Genomic DNA, 21,722 nt, shown 5'->3' with positions numbered 1-21,722 from the left:
AGAAAGCCAGATGTCGTATAGAGAAGATTCTGGAACATGAGAAAGTTCTATCTGCCCCGACTGAGAATGAGGAACACAAATAATCCCAGAGGTCCCAACTGTCCCAGATACAGCAGACAGTCCCGGATTGGGGTCTCTGCCCCTCACTGCCCTCATATCCCCTCCGACATCTCCTTCTGCCAGGGCAGAAACAAGTGGGAGATGTCTGTGGCTGGAGGGGGCGCTAGAGAGGAAGAAACATTTACCCCGAGCTGAGCAGAGATTCCCCCTCTCTATACTGGAGGTCTGCAGCCAGGACCTGTGATGACGTCACCGTCATGTGATCATGAGGGAGGAGCAGGATGGGAGCTTGTAGGAAGTGAAGGGTAATTTCTGTGTAGGAGGCGGCGACATGTAAGAGCTGGAGGAGAAGTCTGCACTGGTGAGCGGTAATGGGGGAGCAGGGACTGTGTGATAGAGGGGACAGGACTCAGTCCTGGGGGGGCACCGGGACTCTGCACATTAGGGTACAGCCGGCTCCACATGTAAGAGCTGGAGGAGAAGTCTGCACTGGTGAGCGGTAATGGGGGAGCAGGGACTGTGTGATAGAGGGGACAGGACTCAGTCCTGGGGGAGCACCGGGACTCTGCACATTAGGGGACAGCCGGCTCCACATGTAAGAGCTGGAGGAGAAGTCTGCACTGGTGAGCGGTAATGGGGGAGCAGGGACTGTGTGATAGAGGGGACAGGACTCAGTCCTGGGGGAGCACCGGGACTCTGCACATTAGGGGACAGCCGGCTCCACATGTAAGAGCTGGAGGAGAAGTCTGCACTGGTGAGCGGTAATGGGGGAGCAGGGACTGTGTGATAGAGGGGACAGGACTCAGTCCTGGGGGGCACCGGGACTCTGCACATTAGGGTACAGCCGGCTCCACATGTAAGAGCTGGAGGAGAAGTCTGCACTGGTGAGCAATAATGGGGGAGCAGGGACTGTGTGATAGAGGGGACAGGACTCAGTCCTGGGGGGACAACGGGACTCTGCACATTAGGGGACAGCCGGCTCCACATGTAAGAGCTGGAGGAGAAGTCTGCACTGGTGAGCAATAATGGGGGAGCAGGGACTGTGTGATAGAGGGGACAGGACTCAGTCCTGGGGGGACAACGGGACTCTGCACATTAGGGTACAGCCGGCTTCACATGTACAGTGGAAAGAAAAGTTATTGAGTCAGTCACAAATTGTGCAAGTTCTCCCACTTAAAAAGATGAGAGAGGCCTGTAATTGACATCATAGGTAGACCACAACCATGAGAGACAAAATGAGAAAACAAATCCAAAAAATCACCTTGTATGATTTGGCAAGATTTATTTTGCAAATTATGATGGAAACTAAGTATTTGGTCATTAAGAAAAGTTCATCTCAATATTTTGTTATATATCCTTTGTTGGTAATGACAGAGGTCAAACGTTTTCTGTAAGGCCTGTTTCACACTTCAGTTTTTTGTGTCAGTTAAAATCCGCCAAAAAGGCGGAAAGCGGATCTGTTTCTAACTGATGTGAACGGATGCCACCGGATCCGGTTTTTTGACGGATCCGCCGAATGAAAAATTTTAAAGGAACCGCTGCCCGAGAAGAGGAGAGAGAGAGAATTTTTTTCTCTGCCCGCTAGAAATGATTTCAGGGTTAAATTTCCTCCTGACTTCATTCCTCTGGGCATGCGCTGTATAAAAATGCGGATCCTGCAGTACAAAAAACGTTACATGGTCCGTCCAGGCATCTCGGCGGACGCAAAAAAATTGACGGATCCGCAAAAAAACGGATCCAACGGATGGCCATCCGTCAAGATCCGCCGGTAATGCAAGTCAATGGGGAAAAAAACGGATCAGTTTTTTAGCAAAAACGGCGGATTTTGACTGATGGTCAAAAATGGAAGTGTGAAACAGGCCTAAGTCTTCACAAGGTTGACACACACTGTTGGTGGTATGTTGGCCCATTCCTCCATGCAGATCTCCTCTAGAGCACTGATGTTTTGGGCCTGTCACTGGGCAACACGGACTTTCAAAATCCCTCCAAATGTTTTCTATGGGGTTGAGATCTGGAGACTGACTAGGCCACTCCAGGAAATGATGCATCTTACGAAGCCACTCCTTCGTTGCCATGGCGGTGTGCTTGGGATCATTATCATGCTGAAAGACCCATCCACATGTCACGGTTCCACCCCTCAATGTGTCTGAGGTGCAGTTACTGACAGCTTGGCCGTCCAATCCGTTATAGGGGCGTGCTGAATCTGTCAGTATTTTGATTGTGCTGAGCTGTTGTTGTGTTTGACAGCTCGACTAGCCAATCTGTGACTGGGAAGTATCGGCAGTTTCCAGGTGTTCACTATCCAGGGTAAATGCCATGCCTATTTACCGTATTTTTCGCTTTATAAGACGCACCTGATTATAAGACGCACCCCCAAATTTGGTGAAGAAAAAGAGAAAAAAATGGGTTTTTTTATGTTAAATGGAGATGTGTCTTATAATGCCAGTGTCCATCTTTCAAATCATATACTGTATATAATCCCCATCCTGGCACATTGCCCCCTTGTGCTGGCACATAGCCCTCCCATCCCATCCTGGATATTTCCCCCTCGGCCACTATATGCTGGCACTCACATGGCCCCCCTCTCTCTATATGCCCCCCTTTATATGCCTCCATGCTGGTACGCACACGGCCCCCGCATCCCTATATTCCCCCTGCTGGCATTCACACGGCCCCCCGTCCCTATATTCCCTCCTGCGGCACACATTGTCCCCCCATCCATATATTCCCCCCTGCTGGCACACGTTGTCCCCTCGTCCATATATTCCCCCCTGCTGGCACACATGGCCCCTCGTTCATATATTCCCTCCTGCTGGCACACATTGTCCCCCCCGTCTCTATATTCCCCCTGCTGTCACACATGGCCCCCTTCCCTATATTTACCCCCTGCTGGCACACATGGCCCCTGTCCCTATATTCCCCCCTGCTGGCACACATTGTCCCCCCATCCATATATTGTCCTCCCCGTCCCTATATTCCCCCCTGCTGGCACACATGCCCCACCGTCCCTATATTCCCCCCTGCTGGCACACATTGTCCCCCCATCCATATATTGTCCCCCCCGTCCCTATATTCCCCCCTGCTGGCACATATACCCCCCCGTTCATTTATTCCCCCTGCTGGCACACATTGTCCCCCCCGTCCCTATATTTCTTCCTGCTGTCACACATGGCCCCCGTCCCTATATTTCCCCCCTGCTGGCAAGCACATGATAAAATATTAAACAGTTAACTCACCTTCTGATGATGGCTCTTGCTCCCAGCTCCCCCCCGTGGCTCTCCTGTGTCTGCTGACATCCTGCGAGGGCACGCGCAGCTGCTGCTGCTCATTCAGGTAGCTCATTGTAGCTACAGGACCTTCCATGATGTGACCAATAGGACCTGCGGTCACGTGACTTGCAGTGCACACAGGGAGTCACATGACTTGACTGAAGGTCCTGAAGCAATGAACTGCCTGAATGAGCAGCTGCTGCCGCACGCCCTGCGGGAGGAGGATTTCAGCAGACACAGGAAAGCCATGGGGGGAGCTGGGAGCAGGAGCCATCATCTCTAGCATCGGTAGGTGACTATAGTTAAGGGGGGGGGAGAGTGCAGGCACATGTAATATGCTCCGCTCCCCTGTCTACCAACTCGGCGCTGCCTCAGCACCAAGGTGATGGACAGCGGATGCAGTGAATATTACATGAGCCTAATGAGCGGGAGCACAGGACCTCCAACTGTCTCTGCAGCCCGCAACCAGCCCACCCCAGCCCCCTGACACCACGCCAGAGCCATTATAAGATGCACCCCCCACTTTCCCCCAAAATTTGGGGGACCATAAGTGCGTCTTATAATCTGAAAAATACGGTAACTGAGCAGCTACTCCCAGACCACTGCCAGATGTACATTCATCTTGCGAGGTTTGTGCTTTGTGCTCTCCTGTGCTTTGAGTTATATATGCTTGATCTGTTGCCTGACCTTGGACTTCGTTCTGACAAGCCGCCTGTTTAACCCCTTCAGCTCTGATCCGTTATCCTCCCGGTCCTCTGATCTCGGAACATTACCTGGCTACGATTTTGTCTCTTCCTTCTGTTTATAATGTACCCTTCTGACGTTGTACTTCTGGAACACTCTGACTCACGGCTTGGCCATGAGAAGTGACTATCGTCACATTACGTCGGGTCACTATGTTTTTCTTTTTCGCGAGTATGGATCCTGTTCACACACTTTGTGACCAGGTGGTAAATTTGATGCAGATGACTCGGGATCTGGTGAAGGATTGCCAAAGTCTGGAACCATCGCAATATCAGTTGTAGGGGCAGATAAATAACTTGAAGGCCTCCTCAGACCTGGGCATTTTCTTTGTCCCCACAAGCCCCAGAACGGTTTTCCATCGATGCCTTTTTTGACAGTTTAGGTTTGACATATGACAAACTTGATAGAATCCAGGTCGCGGAGGCTTAAATCATGAACCTGGCACAGGGGGGTCGCACAGCTGAGGACTACCGTACTGAGCTCCGGCAGTGGTCCACTGAAGTTCTATGCTGCTCTCAGGTGCCAGTTCCAAAGAGGCCTTTCCGAGACACTTTGCTCTGGTCCTCCATGATACCCCTTGTTCTCTGATGGAGGCCATGACTCGGGCCATACGAATGGACCTCAGAATCCATGAGAGACATTCTGAACAGCAGGCCACATGTTATACTTCCTCGGACCAGGTCCATTTACCCAAGGTTAGAGTTGCCCGTGTTCTTGGGGAGAGAAGACTGTGACAACAACTTGGACTCTGTCTATACTGTGGTCTCTCTAGACATTTTCTTAAGAATTGCCCAACTCGTCCTCAAGCCACCAAACCATCGACAGAACGTCTGAGTCTGGATGACGACCGAGGAGGTCACTCGGACTCCCAGGTATCTTTTTCTTCCTCTGATGATGCTGTGATTTAACTAGAGAACCAGGTGTTATCAACATTGGCATTTATTGACTGTGGGTCCTCTGCTAACTTTGATTCAGGACTGCTTCTGAAGCTAGGGTTAGGGACAGTTAGTTTAGAAAGACCCATTCAAATCAACGCCCTTGACAAGACACCGTTACCTCACAACTTGGTCAAGAGAGCAACGGTGGATTTCACTCTCAAAGAGGGGGCACTCCACTCTGAATCCATCTGCTGTTTTGTGTTGGATAACTTACCTGCTGGATTGCTACTGGGGGTTCCATAGTTGCAGATTCACAATCCAGTTATTGATTGGTGTCTGAAGGAGATTTTGAAATGGGGCCCCAACTGTTCCAAGAAATGCCTAAAAAATGTACAAATATGCTTCGCTAGTCTGGAGGGTTTTCCGAGGTACCTGAAGCACTTTGGAGATGTGTTCTCGGAAAAAGGCAGAGATACTACCTCATCAGCCGTATAATTGTGCTATTGACCTTATTCCTAGTGCCAAATTGCCAAAAGCTTGCCTTTACAATTTGTCGGGGCCTGAACGGGCTGTCATGAAAGAATGTTAACGAAAGCGTCATATCCGTTAGAAGCACTAAAAGAGACACAGTACATTTAAGACAGTGCCAATAGTTCATGACTCCCCCTGACGAAGGCACGCCGCCGAAACGCACGTAGGGGAAGTGTGGCACCATCGCATGGTTCCTGGTAAGACATGCTAACTATGTTTGTGATATCTATTTAGGATACTATGGGTGAAATATCCACACTTTAGTGGTATACCTTAAATGTATTGTCGGCACTTCAGCTGTGTTGAATCATTGGAATATGGTACATACAATTTATGATTAGTTGTTTGTATGCAAACTTACTATGCTTGGTACATTAGTTGAGTACATTTTTACCCTTCTATCATGGTACATTAGCATTACATTTTAGTCTTGCCCACCATCTGGTGGTGCCACTTATTTTCTTTCGTTCATCACCATGCACTATTGGCACTGTCTTTAATGTACTGTTTGACTCTTTTAGTACTTCTAATAAAATACTGCAATTTTATTGTTCATTATATGCTTTTTATTCTATATGCTTTCCCTGCTTCAGTGTAGAGCAGCTATTTACATAGTCCTATTTGGCTGCTACGAACAACAATATTAACAGTAAGGCTATGTGCCCACGTTGCATGTTAAAACGCACACAGAAATCGCGCGTTTTTTTCCGCGTGATTTCACCGCGATTATGATCGCGATTTTTGCCGCGATTTTTCTCAAGCACTTTCCAAACGATTTGAAGCATCGCTTGGAAAGTGATTGACAGGTTGGTCACACTCGTCAAACATAGTGTTTGACAAGTGTGACCAGGTTTTTACTATTGAGGCTGCCTATGCGGCATCAATAGTAAAAGATAGAATGTGAAAAATGATAAAAATAAAAATTAAAAATTAAAAAATCGGGGTATATTTACCTTCCGACGTACCGCGCTGCCATCCCGGGCATCAGCATTCCCAGTAATGCCTTGCGAGACCTGTGATGACGTTGGTCTCGCGTTGCTATAGCGATCTCGCGAGACCGCGTCATCACAGGACCTTGCCGCAAGGCATTACTGGGAACGCTTAGGCCGGGAATGCAGCGCGGGACGTCGGAAGGTAAATATACCCCGATTTTTTTTATTTCTTTTAGTCTTCTTTTTTTTTTTACTTCTTTTTTTTTTTACAGGGGTATGGTACCCAGGGCCTGGAGGACAGTCTCCTCTCCTCCACACCGTGGGTACCAACCGCACATGAAACGCTTAACTTCCCGCATGGTGGGCATAGCCACATGCGGGAAGTAAGCGATTCTCATGCATTCCTATGGGTGCGGAATTGCGGCAATTCTTTGCGATTCCGCACAAAAGAATGAGCATGCTGCGATTTTTTCCGCGATGCGATTCCGCCGCGGAAAAAAGCGCAGCATTAGCACAGTATGTGCGGAATGCCATAGGAATACATGGGGGGCGTTCTGTACATGATTTTTAAACGTTTTCGCGCCGAAAATCGCGGCAAAAACACTTAAAAATCGCATTGTGGGCACACAGCCTTAAATATCTTTTCTACTAGAATATATATATATATATATATATATATATAATATTTCTTTTGATTTGTAGCAACATTCGCCAGGGATTCAAATTTTGCTGTTGCATGTTCTTAGTGAACCTATGCAGATTTAACATATCAAATGACTGGCTATGGGGGAAAGTACACAGCGGAGGCTAACGTTTCCCATGCCGAAATTAACATGCTGCGACTCGTAAAACCGCTCAACGGGTGAGTTCACTCAGCATTAAATAGAACGTAATGGGCATGCGATTTCTATAAATCTCATCATTTGTGCCTCTAATGTATAATGCAGTATTTTGGACGCAGCTATTCTTGATTGTGGGCACGCAGCCTAATTGGATTGTGTGCTATACTGGGGGGCAGGACAGGGCCATGACTAGATGTAGTGATAATGTGAAGCCGGTAACAGCTCCGGAGATTTTTTTTTTTTTTACATGGGATCTTATGTTACATCATCATCCCCATTCAGGTCTCTACAATATCGGATCCTCTCAGTGGAGATCTTCTATATAAGAATTTTCCTGAGTGACCCTACAAAGATGGATAGGGACAGGGACAAGATGGCGGAGAGGATATTACACCTTACCCTAGAGATCCTCTTCCGGCTTACTGGAGAGGTGAGAGATTCTGATGACGTCACATTACATCATTCTTATCTATGGAAATAACAGATGGACAGAACTGGAGAGGTGAGGACTCTGGAAATGTCTGTAGTGAGGTTTATTAATGTGTCTCTCCATAACCAGGATTACACAGTAGTGAAGAAGACCTCTAGTGAGCGCTGTCAGGACCCTGTGTCTGAGGGATGGGGAAGACCCCTGAGCCCAATCACGGGGCCTCCACCTCACCCCCTGATACATGAGGACATCAATGGCCAGAAGATCCTAGAACTCACCTACAAGATGATTGAGCTGCTGACTGGAGAGGTGACACTGCTGGGAATGCTGGGACATTATACAGTAACGCTATGGAGGGATCGGGGGGTGACGGTATAATTGTATGTGTCAGGTTCCTATAAGGTGTCAGGATGTCACCGTCTATTTCTCCATGGAGGAGTGGGAGTATTTAGAAGGACACAAAGATCTGTACAAGGACGTCATGGTGGAGGTTCCCCAGCCCCACACATCACCAGGTAAGAGACAGGACTAAATACACACGGCCTATAATTATCTGTATGTAAGGAATGAATTCAGTCACCGGATGTGTTTCCTCCAGTGACGACACCAGAGAGATGTCCCCGTCCTCTTCTACCACAGGACTGTAAACAAGAAAATCTCAATGTTCCTCAGGATCATCAGGTAGATGGAGAGAAGGTGTCATGAGATCTCCCCTATAATGTGTAGAAGTCTGTGAAGATCTGGTGTTCAGTCTTGTTTTATCCAACAGTATTATACACTGAATGGACAATGTATTACAAACACCCTTCACACTGCCATTTGAAACTTATTATGACCATAGAATACAGTGTAAATTGGACTGATTAGTTTTCAGAATTAGAAAATTGAGGAATCTAAATTACTTCGAACACTGTCACAGCACAAGTAAATTAAAAAATTGCCAACCTTATGCAGTTGTTTTTTGCATGCAATGATGTGAAGAGTATACTGAGAATGATGTGATCAATGAAAAATATTCAGTTTTATTGGGTCTCAAGAATGGAAACGACGTATCAAGGAAAATGTGAACAATAGTTCTGAGAACATGTGGTGCAGTTACACACACTGCAGCTGAATACTGCGCTAGTGTTCAACTAATGTGTCTGAATGCAGCCATCATTCCTTAGTACAGATGGGCGATAGCAGCAGGAGACCAGTTCCAGAGTCAGTGTTTCCCAACAGATAGGACATTAGAATTTTTTGACACATTCTCGGTCCCCTGATACTAGTGGATAGATGTTTTTTTGTAACTCTCCGGTTTCCAGCTCCAGGGTTAACCCTCTGTAACTCTTCCCCAAGGCCCCACTAGATGGGTGTCTCTAGTAATGTGGCCATTCAGTGTATATTTTATACCTGGTGGAAATGACAGGATAAAGCTGATCATAGACACTACATGATCTTTTCTGTTTTTCTACATTTCTTACGCCTTCTCCATCTGTTTGACTTATACAATATTCTTTCAGGGTAAAGATCTGCCCCATGTTAATACTACAGAGACATATATGAGGGGAGATGAGCGGTGTAAAGAGGAGATTCCTACAGATAACCGCACAGGTGAGTAGTGACCACTAAATGCAGAGAAGTCAAAGGCTCTAATCAGTCACTGGCCTGTAGAATAATTATAGGTGTTGATTCTTTTCAGAGTATGTTCACATGGAACTTTTTTTTTAAACCGTCTTTATTGAGTGTAATACAAAGTATACATATAATGTCCAATAACATAACAGAAGAACATTTATGCAATATTATTAATATTAAATGGCATTTTTTCAACTATAACTCCCCCCTCCTCTCCCCCGGGCAAACTCCATAACTTAGTAACACAATTGCAATCCAGTCTAACAGGGATATTACCAGCAAGCTGCTCTCTCATATACCAGTTGGTGAGCTGGAAACAACTATGTATCGTCTGGCGTGTAGAAGATGTCTGAGTATTGATAAGAGGACCATGTGAAAAAAAAGCGTTCAGTGTCTTTTTCTTTATTAAGTAAGGCCTCTATCCAATCCATTTTGAAGAGATATGTTACTTTTGTAGTAATTAAGCTTAAAGAAGGTGTTACATCCTGTGCCCACAAATGGAGAATGCTTTTACGTGTAGCTGCCGCCCATATGAAGAAAATGCGGCGCTGCTGGACAGAAAGCCTCACCAACTGGTCCTGTGCGAGAATATTAAATATGGCCCACTCCGGGGAGAGAGAGATATGACATAAGTGTTGATGAGATGTTGCAGAAGTGTATCCCACACCTCCCTTATTTTTGGGCAGTCCCAAAGGCAATGGAAAATATCAGCTGGAGAGTGTAAGCATTTGGGCAGGGATAATCCCCTGAGGGGGACATTTTAGACTTGACCTCCGGGGAGATGTATGCTCTATGAAATATCATAAGAGACATTGTTATGTAGCTGTCATATGGTAATATAGAGTTAATAAGCAGAGTGGCTTTCAAAAGGTAATTTACTCAACAGTTCGTTAATTGAGCAACCCGTTTTCCAGGGCCTGGTGAAGAATCTGACCAATGTATAGAAAGCTTTAATGATTTATATATAAGACTCATAGAATAAGTTCCCATTTGGGCTTTAATGGATATTAAATTTAGAGGGTGTGTTCTAGCATCATCCGGTATGTCTCGCAATATTGAGCTTATGTCTAATTTGAGAGATAGTAAAATTGTCTTCTGTAAGGATTGGGTATTTGAAAACCATGTCCTCTAAGGTAAGAAGGCATTGATTATTTGTTAACGTATCTCGGACCAGTCTACACCCATTGTTTCCAAGCACCTTGTAAATGGGAGGTGGCTTGCCTTGTAGAAAAGAGGGGTTACCTTGAAAGGGAAGAAACATCGAGATGTGGGGGTCAAGACTGCTAGCTCGTCTAGCTTGACACCATCCCAAGATTACCGACCATAATAGAGGATTATCTCCAACCTCCACTGGAATTTCAGCATTTCGTAGGTGAAGCAATGCTGGGAGGCTGAAGGGTCTACACATGGCCTCATCTATTGGGGTATTAGTGAAGCGATTAAAGGCGTATATCCAATCAAGGGAATGGCGAAAAGTAGCCGCTATACTGTAGAGGCGTAAATTTGGGAGATTAAGTCCACCCAAAGATTTGGTTTGCTGTAGCTTAAAAACACTAATTCTAGAGCCCCCTTCTGAGCCCCAAATAACTTGGCGCAAGGCTCGTGTCAGTAGCCTATCATCAGCTTTAGAAAGTAGAACCATTAGTGTCTGCAAAGGAAAGAGTATTTTAGGGAAAGAGATCATTTAAATTAGATGGGCTTTACCTGCAAAGGATAATTTAAGGGATTTCCAGGATTGAATTTCTTGTATAACTACAGAAATAAGAGGCTGAAGATTTAATTTATATATCATGAAGATTTGATGGTAGGTCAACGCCAAGATAAGGTAAAGAATTTCTCCTCCACTGAAAGGGAAAAGGGAATGGCCACCGTTTCTGAGCAATTTTAAAAATAGCTAAAGCATGAGATTTATTAAAGTTTATACGAAATCTCGAAACTGCTCCAAATTCATTAAAGGCATCCACTATAGAGGAAATGGATTCCTTAGGATTGGATATCATGAGTAAGATATCATCAGCAAATGCCAACGTTTTAAGTGTATGGTGACCGACCCCTATGCCCCCAAAGGAAGGGATCATTTCCAGATACCTTAGTAAGGGATCAAGGGCAATATTAAACAACAAAGGCGACAGGACAGCCCTGCCTTGTCCCCCTGAAGATGGAAAAAGGGGTTGACTGGATACCATTAAGCCAAATCGAAGATTGGGAGTAAGTGTAAATTGTGCGTATAAAATTAAAAAAGGTAAAGCGAAACAGTCTATACTTCAGAGTTCTGATAAGATGAGACCAGGACACACGGTCAAAAGCCTTATCAGCGTCAAGGCTGACCAGTATATTCTGCATGGCCTTAGCCTGATAACTATGTGTGATGGCCGCTAACGCTGTCCTGATATTGTAAGTGATAGACCGGCCATGGACAAAGCCCGTTTGAGATGAGGTAAGAATATCAGGAAGCATAGACTGTAATCTATTAGCCATGATTTTGGTGAGCAATTTAAAATCAACATTTAAAAGGGAAATCGGGCGGTACGAGGCAGGGAGAAGCGGATCTTTGCCTGGCTTTAGTAGTAATAACACAGGCTTCATTAAATCGATCCGGCGGAGAACCCGAGTCCAAAATATGGTTAAAAAGAGAGGTGAGGTGTGGAGTAATTAAGGGTTGTTACAGTTTATAAAACTCTACCGAGAACCCATCCGGGCCAGGGGCTTTATGCAGTTTTGAAGATTTAATGACTGATCTTACACCAGAAGAAGAAATTGGTTGGTTTAGGATCTTCCGCTGAGAGTCAGAATGCCTTGGTGGACAAGCTTTGCATAGGAATGCATATCCATCCTCCCGAGAGTCCAGAGATGGGCCATAAAGATCTGCATAAAAGTCTCTAAAAACCGCACAAATTTAGGTTGGGTCATGAGTGATAGAGCCATCAGGTAAGACAATATTGGGAATCCTAGTAGCTGCTTTGAATGGCTTCGTTAAAGATGCCAGGAGACGGCCTGGTTTGTTACCCCAATGAAAATAACGGTTACATTGATGAGCTAATTGGTTGTGTGCCTGCTCATGTAATAGGGTATTTAAATTTTGTTTAGCTGTCAGGTAAGCCTCTCTGAATGAGGGCGTATTATGTAATTTAAAGTCTCTATACGACTGAGTGAGCTGGTCTAGGTGAGGCCGCAAGGAGGACAACTTCCTTTTTTTCTGGGACACATAAGAGATAGCATGTCCCCTAAGTACTGTTTTAGCAGTGGCCCAAAATAGATTGATATCGTCCAAGTGTTTCAAGTTGTCCTCCAGGAAAGTCTCCCACCAGCCTGTTATATAGCGCTTGAAATCATCTGAAGTATAGAGATAAGAGGGGAAGCGCCAGCACAAAGACACAGATCTATTAGTGGGGAGTTCCAGAGTAATTAAGACCGGGGAGTGGTCTGAGATAATTGAAGGGAGAATGTCAGCTGTTTTTAGAAGGGAAAGAAGAGAGGCAGAAGTTAGCCAATAATCAATTCGTGTGTGAACATCATGTACCCTAGAATAGAAGGTATATTCTCTTTCCGTAGGGTGGCAGCACCTCCAGGCATCAACCAAGTCAAGCCTGTTTAACAAGGTAGAAATCGCTCTGGATGGAGGGTGAGATGCAGGCAGGGGGGGGAAGATCTGTCCAAAAAAGCATCATGAAGGGTGTTTAAATCTCTACCCAATAATATATTGGTAGGAAGCCAGCTGTGAACCATCTCTTCAAGTTTAGCAAAAGAGGGGCTTAGTAGTATTGGGTGCGTAAACATTTATAAGGCAATATTCCCACTGTTCAATAATAGCTCTGACTAATATATATCGCCCTGCCTGGTCCCTCACCACATCCTGTATAGAATAATCGAGATCCTTATGAAACAAAATGGCCACACCACGTTTTTTCTGTGTAAAGGAAGCCTCCAAACACTCCGCATAATATCTATTACGGAGCGCTGGGTGACCCCTGCATAGCCAGTGGGTTTCTTGCAAAAAGACAATATGGGGGCGTAGACGAGTAATGTGGTCTAGTACTTTTCTGCGCTTTACCGGTGAATTGAGGCCAGCCACATTCCATGATAGAAGTTCGATGGAGCGTGTATTAATGTGAGAAGCTATGTTATTAGGGGCGGCCATGTTAACCTATCCCACATTGGGGCCAGAACGTAGAAATGAGAAAAAGAGTAGCTGGGCAAAAGTCTGTCCCAGCGAGCAAACCTACCAACCCAAGTTAGCCAAAAAGACCGGACATAGAGCGTGCCCAAGGAGAGGGAACCTACCCCCAAACCCCAACTGAAATGAGAAACAACATATAAACCAAGAAGTTAAACATCGGGTTAAGTTATCTTAACTAATGGTATCCCCTAGAAGGAAAAACATGAGATAAGAACAAAAGTTAAATATAGATCAAGCCATAAGCTCAAAATCAAATCTTAAAGGCAAAATAACACATGGCTACAAATCAGAGTCCAGTGACCGGAGAGGAAGCCCGGAAAGAGCGCTCAACTACCTTTATCTGGGTCATCAAAAAATACCGGTTTTCCTTGAAGCACCACCCAAAGGCGTGCAGGGTAGAGAAGAGCAAAACGATTGCCTTTGTCATGTAATAGTTTACATACTGAAGAAAAAGCACGGCGCTTGGTCACTACCAAGGAGGAGAAATCTTGAAACATTAGGAGGGAATGGCCCTCGTATTTCAATGAGGAGGTGGCTCGGTACGCCCGGAGCAACTGAAGTTTGTCCTGGTAATTGAGTAACTTGAAAATTACCGGGCGTGGACGAGCTTTCGGATCAGAGCGCTCAGGTCCAATTCTGTGCTCTCGCTCCACCACCATAGAGCCAGGCATGTCAGGCAAATTGAGTGCTCGTGGAAGCCATGAGGAAGTAAGGTGGTGTAGGTCCTTTACAGATTCAGGAACACCGATGATCCGTAAATTGTTACGACGACTCCGGTTTTCCAGGTCATCAAATTTTTCCCGAAGCTGCTCTGTCTCGTGGTCTCTGTCCTTTATCTGGGTAACAAAGGATTGTACCGTGTCCTCAAAGTCAGAAATTCGCTGTTCTGCCACTGAAATTTTATTGGGGTGTTCAGTTAGCTGTGATGTGATTGATTCCAGTGATGGTTGAAGTCTGACGTCAATCACCGGCATGAGCTTCATTGTAATAGAAGCAGCAATTGCTTGCAGGGATTCCTCAGACATGGTGGTGTTAGATTCAGATGTTTTAGGAGGCAACCTGAGCTTTTGTCTTGACCGATTTGGAGCTACCCTGATTCACGAATTTATCCATAGATGGTAGAGCAGAGTATGCAGCCATGAGGTATACACAGAGAGATAGAGGGGGGGATACCACAGCCAAGATATGGCTAAAGAAGCTTTCATAGTCCTGTTATCGAAGGTATATCCCAACTTGGGCCGGGGTCAACCGCAATACGGAAGGCGAGCCCTGACAAAAGGGGGCTTTATCCGTTATTTATCCAAACACGTGTAGGTGTAAGCAGGCGCCGTTATAAAAAAAGCAGTAGTCGCTGCTTAGCGCTGACCTCCGGAAATTTATCTCAACAACTGGCTATGTAGTTGTATTCAAATTTTCAGTTTGCATCCCTCGGTGTTATGATCAAGAGGATGTGTAGTGTACAAACACCAAATATAAATTTATAGTGTGTTTTCCTCTCTTGGATGCAGCCAGCTCCAGCTTGAGCTGGGGATTTTCCAGCCTGTGTGTCTGCCAGCACTCCCTGGCCTCCTGCCTCTCACCCCTCAGCGTTTATGGCCTCATTGGTTCTGCACTGCCCTCTCTCTCCCTAGTGCCTGCACCTACCCGTCAAGTGCTGCTGTGGATCCACTGCCAGGCTGGGTGAGTCAGATTCCCTCAGGAAAGGTGGAGAAGAGGATGTTTCTAGTCCCATCTGCTGTAGGATTCATCTGGTGGGATCATTGTCCAGGCTTTGTGCATCCAGTGGTGGGTCTGTGTGAGCTCACCCTGGGGGTGCCTTTCTACTGTCCGGCTTCTGTGGTGGCTGCAGGGATTCTGCTGTGGGTCAGCAATCACTGTTGGTCAGGCTCTCATCTGTCGGTGCAGGCTGCAGGGCTCACATCTGCTATGATGCCTTTGACTCCCCTGGGCAAGAATTTACAGTCCAGATCCCAATATAATGGGCTTTCAGGGATCCTGAGTTTAGGTGTGTTCCAATTGTTTGTGGGGGCCTGATTGAGCTGGATGGAGTGGATTGATAAGCCCAGTCTTGGAGCTCCTCTGTGTGTCTGTTCATGTCGGTGGCCATCTTGGATCTCCACATGGAACTTTTGCGGTTAAAGATTTAAGGGCTAATCCATTAACCTCTTAATGACTGGAGATTTTTTCGGTTTTCGCTCCCCTCCTTCCCAGAGCCATAACTTTTTTTTTTTTTTTTTTTCCTCAATATGGCCATGTGAGGGCTTGTTTTTTGTGGGACGAGTTGTACTTTTGAAAGACATCATTGGTTTTACCATGTCGTGTACTCGAAAATGGGAAAAAAATTCCAAGTGCTGTGAAATTGCAAAAAAAAGTACAATCCCACACTAGTTTTTTGTTTGGCTTTTTTTTTTTTTTTGCTAGGATCACTAAATGCTAAAACTGACCTGCCATTATGATTCTCCAGGTCATTACAAGTTCACAGACACCAAACATGTCTAGGTTCTTTTTGATCTAAGTGGTGAAAAAAAATTCCAAAATTTGCTTAAAAAAAAAATTGCGCCACCTTCCGATACCCGTAGCGTCTCCATTTTTCGTGATCCAGGGTTAGGTGAGGGCTTATTTTTTGTGTGCCGAGCTAACGTTATTAAGGTTACCATTTATGTGCAGATGCGATCTTTTGATCACCCGTTATTGCATTGTAATATGTCACGGCGACCATAAAAACATAATTCTAGCGTTTTGATTTTTTTTCTCGCTACGCCGTTTAGCGATCGGGTTAATCCTTTTTTTATTGATAGAGCGGGCGATTCTGAGCGCGGTGATACCTAATGTGTGTATGTGATTTTAGTTTTATTTTGAATGGGGCGAAAGGGGGGTGATTTAAACTTTTTATATTTTTTTATTTTTTCATATCTTTTAAAACATTTTTTTTTATTTTGGCATGCTTCAATAGCATCCATGGGAGGCTAGAAGCTGCCACAACTTGATCGACTCTGCTACATATAGGCGATGAGCAGATTGCCTATATGTAGCAGAATTACAGCATTGCTATGAGCGCCGACCACCGGGTGGCGGTCATAGCAATCCGGCATCAACAACCACAGTGGTCTCTGTGAGACCTCTGGTTGTCATGCCAACGCATCGCTGATCCCCAATTACGTGACGAGGAATGGCGATGCGCGTATTTCCTGCCCGGCGGCCGGAAGCGCTGGTTAAATGCCGCTGTCAGCATTTGACAGCGGCATTTAACTAGTTAATATGTGGGGTGGATCGCGATTCCACCTGCTCCTATTGCGGGCACATGTCAGGGACAGACTGTAGTGAGCTGTCTGGTGGGCATAAGTTACATTACTGGAGTGGCATAATTGTTAATCAATTTGGTGGACACCACCAAGCCTGGTCCATACTCCACCAACTTTAGAGGAGCTGCTGGGACTGGCATGAAAATACCAAAAATTGCAAATTTTTTACGCAATTTCACACTGTGTAAAAAATGTAATATCTTTTCGAAGTGTTTTATGCCAGAAAACTGTAGTAAACACTTAGATGAATTGGCTCCTTAGTGCTTAATTCCTTTACCCCCGAAGGTGGTTTGCCTGTTCATGACCGGGACAATTTTTACAATTCTGACCACTGTCACTTTATGTGGTAATAACTCTGGAACGCCTTAACGGATCCCAGTGATTCTGAGATTTTTTTCGTGACATATTGTATACTTCATGATAGCTGTAAAATTTCTTCAGTATGACTTGCGATTGTGAAAAAGAAAATTTGGAAAATGTCACAATTTTACAACTTTTACTTTTCATGCCTTTAAATCACAGAGATATGTCACACAATATTTAAAAAGTAACATTTCCCACATGTCTACTTTACACCAACACAATTTTGGAATCAATTTTTCTCTTCGCGAGCACCCAGTGAGAGAGGGGATCTGCCGCTAGGAACAGGAAACCTACAGAGATAAAAGGGGCAGTCCCCCTCACTCCCTCAGTTGGATTCCTGTTCCTAAGGGAACCTGTAGAGAGAAAAGGTGAAGAGGATACCTGGGCTGTGATGCCGCCTATGCGGTCTCTGCTGGAACGGCAGGGCCTCCAGCACCGGAGGCAGCGTTGGGGAAGGCCTGTTTGTCAGCTCCCCCTTGTCTGGTAAGGACAGGGCGAGGCCAGGGTCCGGGTAGGGCTTTTTTGTGCAGCGTTTCGTGCGCACATGAAACGCATTAAAAAAATGCTTGCGAGCGCATGTAAATGCAGCGATTTTTTTTTTTTTTTTTTTTTTTTGTCCCATCAGCGTGAGCAAGACGACAAAAAAACATGGCATTTGTATGCATTTTCATGCGTTTTTGCATGCGTTCTCTAGGTGTCCCATTTCACAGGAGAAAAATCCTTGAAAAATGCTTGAAAAAGACTCCACCAATGGGACACCAGTGGGCATGTGTCATGGGAATGCTTTAAATAGACCTTGTTACAGCTGAATTCTTCAGATTTGGTTACTTTTTCCTTTGCGAACATGGATCTGCGTTGGAAGATTTTTCACTTTAACTTGGATTTGGACATCGCGCTGGATCAGTCTTGCATTTGCTTGCCAGCAACAAAGGGAGAGAGAGACAACGAAGACGGCAGCGGCGGCATTTGTGGATACATCCCATTATAGAACTTCGGGAGAGCCGCGGAGCGTACCACACCCTCTACAGCGAGCTCCAGGGATACCTGGAGAAATTTAGTGACTATACCCGGATGTCCCAACAAAGCTTCTGGGATTTGCTTGCTCGTGTTCAAAGAGCCATCCGGAGACAGGACACACAGCTCCGTCGTGCGATTCCTCCTGAGGAACGGCTCCTAGTCACATTACGGTACGTGATTGCATAATTGTTTTTGGTCAGCCATGTACTATTCCAAAGCCTGCAGAATTATTGTTCTGCCACGTAGTAAACAAAAGCCTGCAGAATTATTGTTATGCCATGTACTATTTTTTTTTTATGTTACTGTTTTAAAAACGCCTAGACCTAAATATTAATTTTTTGTTCTTTCTCCGTTTGGCAGATTCCTTGCTACTGGAGAGACCCTATCTTAGATTCTTGGAAATATTTGTAAATTAAAAAGATAGAAAAACATACAGAAAAGAAAGATTTAAGATGAAAAACAGGACAGAAAAAAAAGCCAGGAAAAAAAACCCAAAAAAACAACAACAAAAAATGGACATTCACAGTCAGTCTATACTTACAAGCCTGTCTCACCGCTGGCACTTGGCTTGGCTGCTCCTGCACTTCGGACTTTGAAAACGTGTCCGATGTCTGAAAAAGAACAAAAAATAATTTTAAACATTTGTACATGTTGAAGCAGATACTTGTAGGGCAGGAAGATACTCACATCACACTCTGCTTGGGCCAGTTCACCACGGGATGGCCGATATTCATCCCCAGAAGACATGCTGCAATAAAAAAAAAGCATTAGTACATAACACATTTAAAAGGACAGGCAGACATTAAGTTTTAGAATACTCAAATTCTTGAAGTTGCAGCTTTGCTCAAAATGAAGAAAGGGCTCTGGTCTCTTGCAGGCTGTTTGTAGAGTATTGCTATGCCAGTGCAAACACCTTCTTTCATCTATACAACCCCCCAAACAATGTTGCTTTGTGTAGGAGGTGGTTTAAACCAGTGTCTAGACATTGTTTACTCAAAAATCGCATGTGCTGGAGTGCGCATGACCAAGCGCACACCTGTGACCCCATAGATTGTAATGTGTGTTTTTTTGGCGCATTCCGTGCGCACGCTACTGCGTGCGGTTTTTTAACGAAGTTGGGCGGAAAAAAAAAAAGCAAAATGTAGCATCTAGCGTGTCTAGGCGCACACCTGGAAAAAGCGCATGCGCACGAATACACTGATGAACGCGTGCAAGCGCCATGTTAAACATAGGGGCGCATGCGCCCAATAGCGCTCGATGCGCTGTGCGCAAAAACGCTAATGTGAAACCAGCCTAAGAAAGAATGGGAGAAGCAGGGACAGCGAGGATTCCTTCCCTCAGCATCCAAACGGTGGTACCCCTTTGACGATGAGGAGTTAACATCTTGGTCAAAGGTTCCCAAGGTTGATGCAGCTGTGACATCAACCTCATGATGCTCTTCCTTGCCAGTAGAAGATTCAGGAACACTAACCGACCTCTTGGATCGTAAGGACGATAGACTCCTTAAAAGGTCCTTGGAGTCATGTACGGGGTCCTTCAGGCCAGCGATATCAGCCACTTGCACCCCAAGATCTATTCTAGTGTGGTTGGATCAGCTGGAAGAAAACATTAAGAGTGGATTGTCTAGAGACAAGTTACAGTCTTCTGTCCCTCTTATTAGAGGAGCAACATCCTTCCTGGCAGACGCCTCAGCTGATTCCCTGCGTCTAGCGGCCAGATCAGCGGGATTAACCAATGCAGCCCGTTGTGCCTTATGGTTAAAGGGCTGCAGAGGTGACGTGCAGGATTAAGCAAAACTCTGCGCTATACCATGCCAGGTTGAGCACCTGTTTGGCACAGTGCTTGACGAGATACCCAAGTGGGCGAAAGAAAGAAGGGGTTCCTTAACTCATATGTCCTGTCCTGTAGGAGGGTTTTCAGAAAGCAGCCTTTCGGCAGAAAGAGAGCCTACAAGAACCAGAGACTCCAAAACAACAGAGAGGCCAAGCAGAGAGGTGATCTATTTGACGAACCTTCCTACAAGTGCCGAGACAAGTTCCGCTAGCCCCAACCTGATGGGTGGCAGGTTGTCATTATTCAGCCAGCAATGGAAGGCATTAACATCCAATCCCTGGGCTATTGGCCTCGTATCGTCTGGCTTGAGGTTAGAGTTTGCTCGGGTCCCCCCGGACTCTTTCATATTGACTTTTCTAAAGTCTTACATTCAGGAGGAGGCTTTGGAGTTGGAAATTAGGGGTCTGTTAATCAAGCATGTGCTAGTGGAGGTTCCGGCGAACCAGAGGGGCAAGGGATTTTACTCTCCCTTGTTTCTGGTTTTTAAGTCAGATGGTTCCTACAAAGCCATAATTAATTTGAGAAAATTGAATGGCTTTCTGCGGTCTCATACCTTTTAAGATGGAATCCATACGTTCAGCAATTAAACTTTTATTCCCCAGATGCTTCATGGCGGTCCTGGATCTGAAGGATGCATACAATCATCTGCCAATACATGCCATGCAACAGCAGTATCTTCGAGTGACTGTCACTCTGGAAGGCCATGTCCACCATTTTCACTTTGCGGCAGTGCCCTTCGGCTTATCCATGGCTCCTCGGGTTTTCACCAGGTTAGCAGTCCCATACCTGTATGATTTTCTGGTGGTAGGAAACTGCGTCTTCCAATGTGAACATCGACAAGCTGATGCAATTTCATCTTTGCAGGCTTTGGGGCGGCTGATCAACTGGACCAAATCCAGATTGCTCCCGGTAACTCGGCAGACGTTCCTAGGCCTCCATCTGGACTCTGTAAGTCAAAAGTGTCTCCTCCCAGAAACAAAGATGTTAACAATAATAATGTGTGGTCAGCAATGGACAACCCTAAGATGTCCCTGAGGGAGGCTATGTCCTTTCTCGGCTCCCTTACATCATGTATTCCTGCAGTGCAGTGGGTCCAGTTCCACACTAGACAGTTGCAGCAAGTTATCCTGCAAGAGGAAGAGCGACTGCAGGGACAACTGGAGGGCGAAGTATCCCTGTCAACTGAGATAGTTAGATCCCTGTCATGATGGCTGGACCTGGGCCATCTCTCTAGAGGAGTTCCTTGGGTGTTGAGACCCTCAAGAGTGATTACTACGGACGCCAGTCCCTTCGGTTGGGGGGCTTATTTAGGTGAAAGTATAGTCCGAGGACAATGGTCCATAGGTGAGGCCGACGACTCTTCTAATTTGAGGGAGTTAAAAGCGATTGATCATTCTATACGTGAATTCCTTCCACAGCTGCAAGGATCTCATGTAAGAGTTCTATTGGACAGCGCCACCTCTGTCACATATATTTAAATCATCAAGGCGTAACACGGTCAAGAACTCTGATGTCTACCGCAGAGAGAATCCTGCAGATAGTTGAAACACACCTTTTGTCCCTATTAGCTCTCCACATCAGGAGAGTAGACAACTTCAGAGCAGACTTCCTCAGTCACCATACCCTGCATCGGGGGGAGTGGATGCTCTGCCGCCGCATCTTCAAGAAAATAACAGCCTTATGGGGTCTTCCGGAAATAGACCTGTTTGCTACATGGGCCAACAGAC

The 21,722-nt window shown here is 45.6% G+C and overlaps 1 pseudogene; it reads left to right on the top strand.

The window, feature by feature from the left end:
* The first annotated feature begins 306 nt into the window (after positions 1–306).
* LOC141074214 (uncharacterized) overlaps positions 307–21,722 on the top strand; it is a 118,332-nt pseudogene continuing 96,916 nt past the window's right edge.

The sequence above is a fragment of the Dendrobates tinctorius genome, unplaced genomic scaffold (genome assembly GCF_039654945.1).
Source record: "Dendrobates tinctorius isolate UK_male_01 unplaced genomic scaffold, ASM3965494v1 ptg000014l, whole genome shotgun sequence".
Classification (NCBI taxonomy): Eukaryota; Metazoa; Chordata; class Amphibia; order Anura; family Dendrobatidae; genus Dendrobates; species Dendrobates tinctorius.
This window is presented reverse-complemented; position numbering and strand designations above follow the sequence as displayed.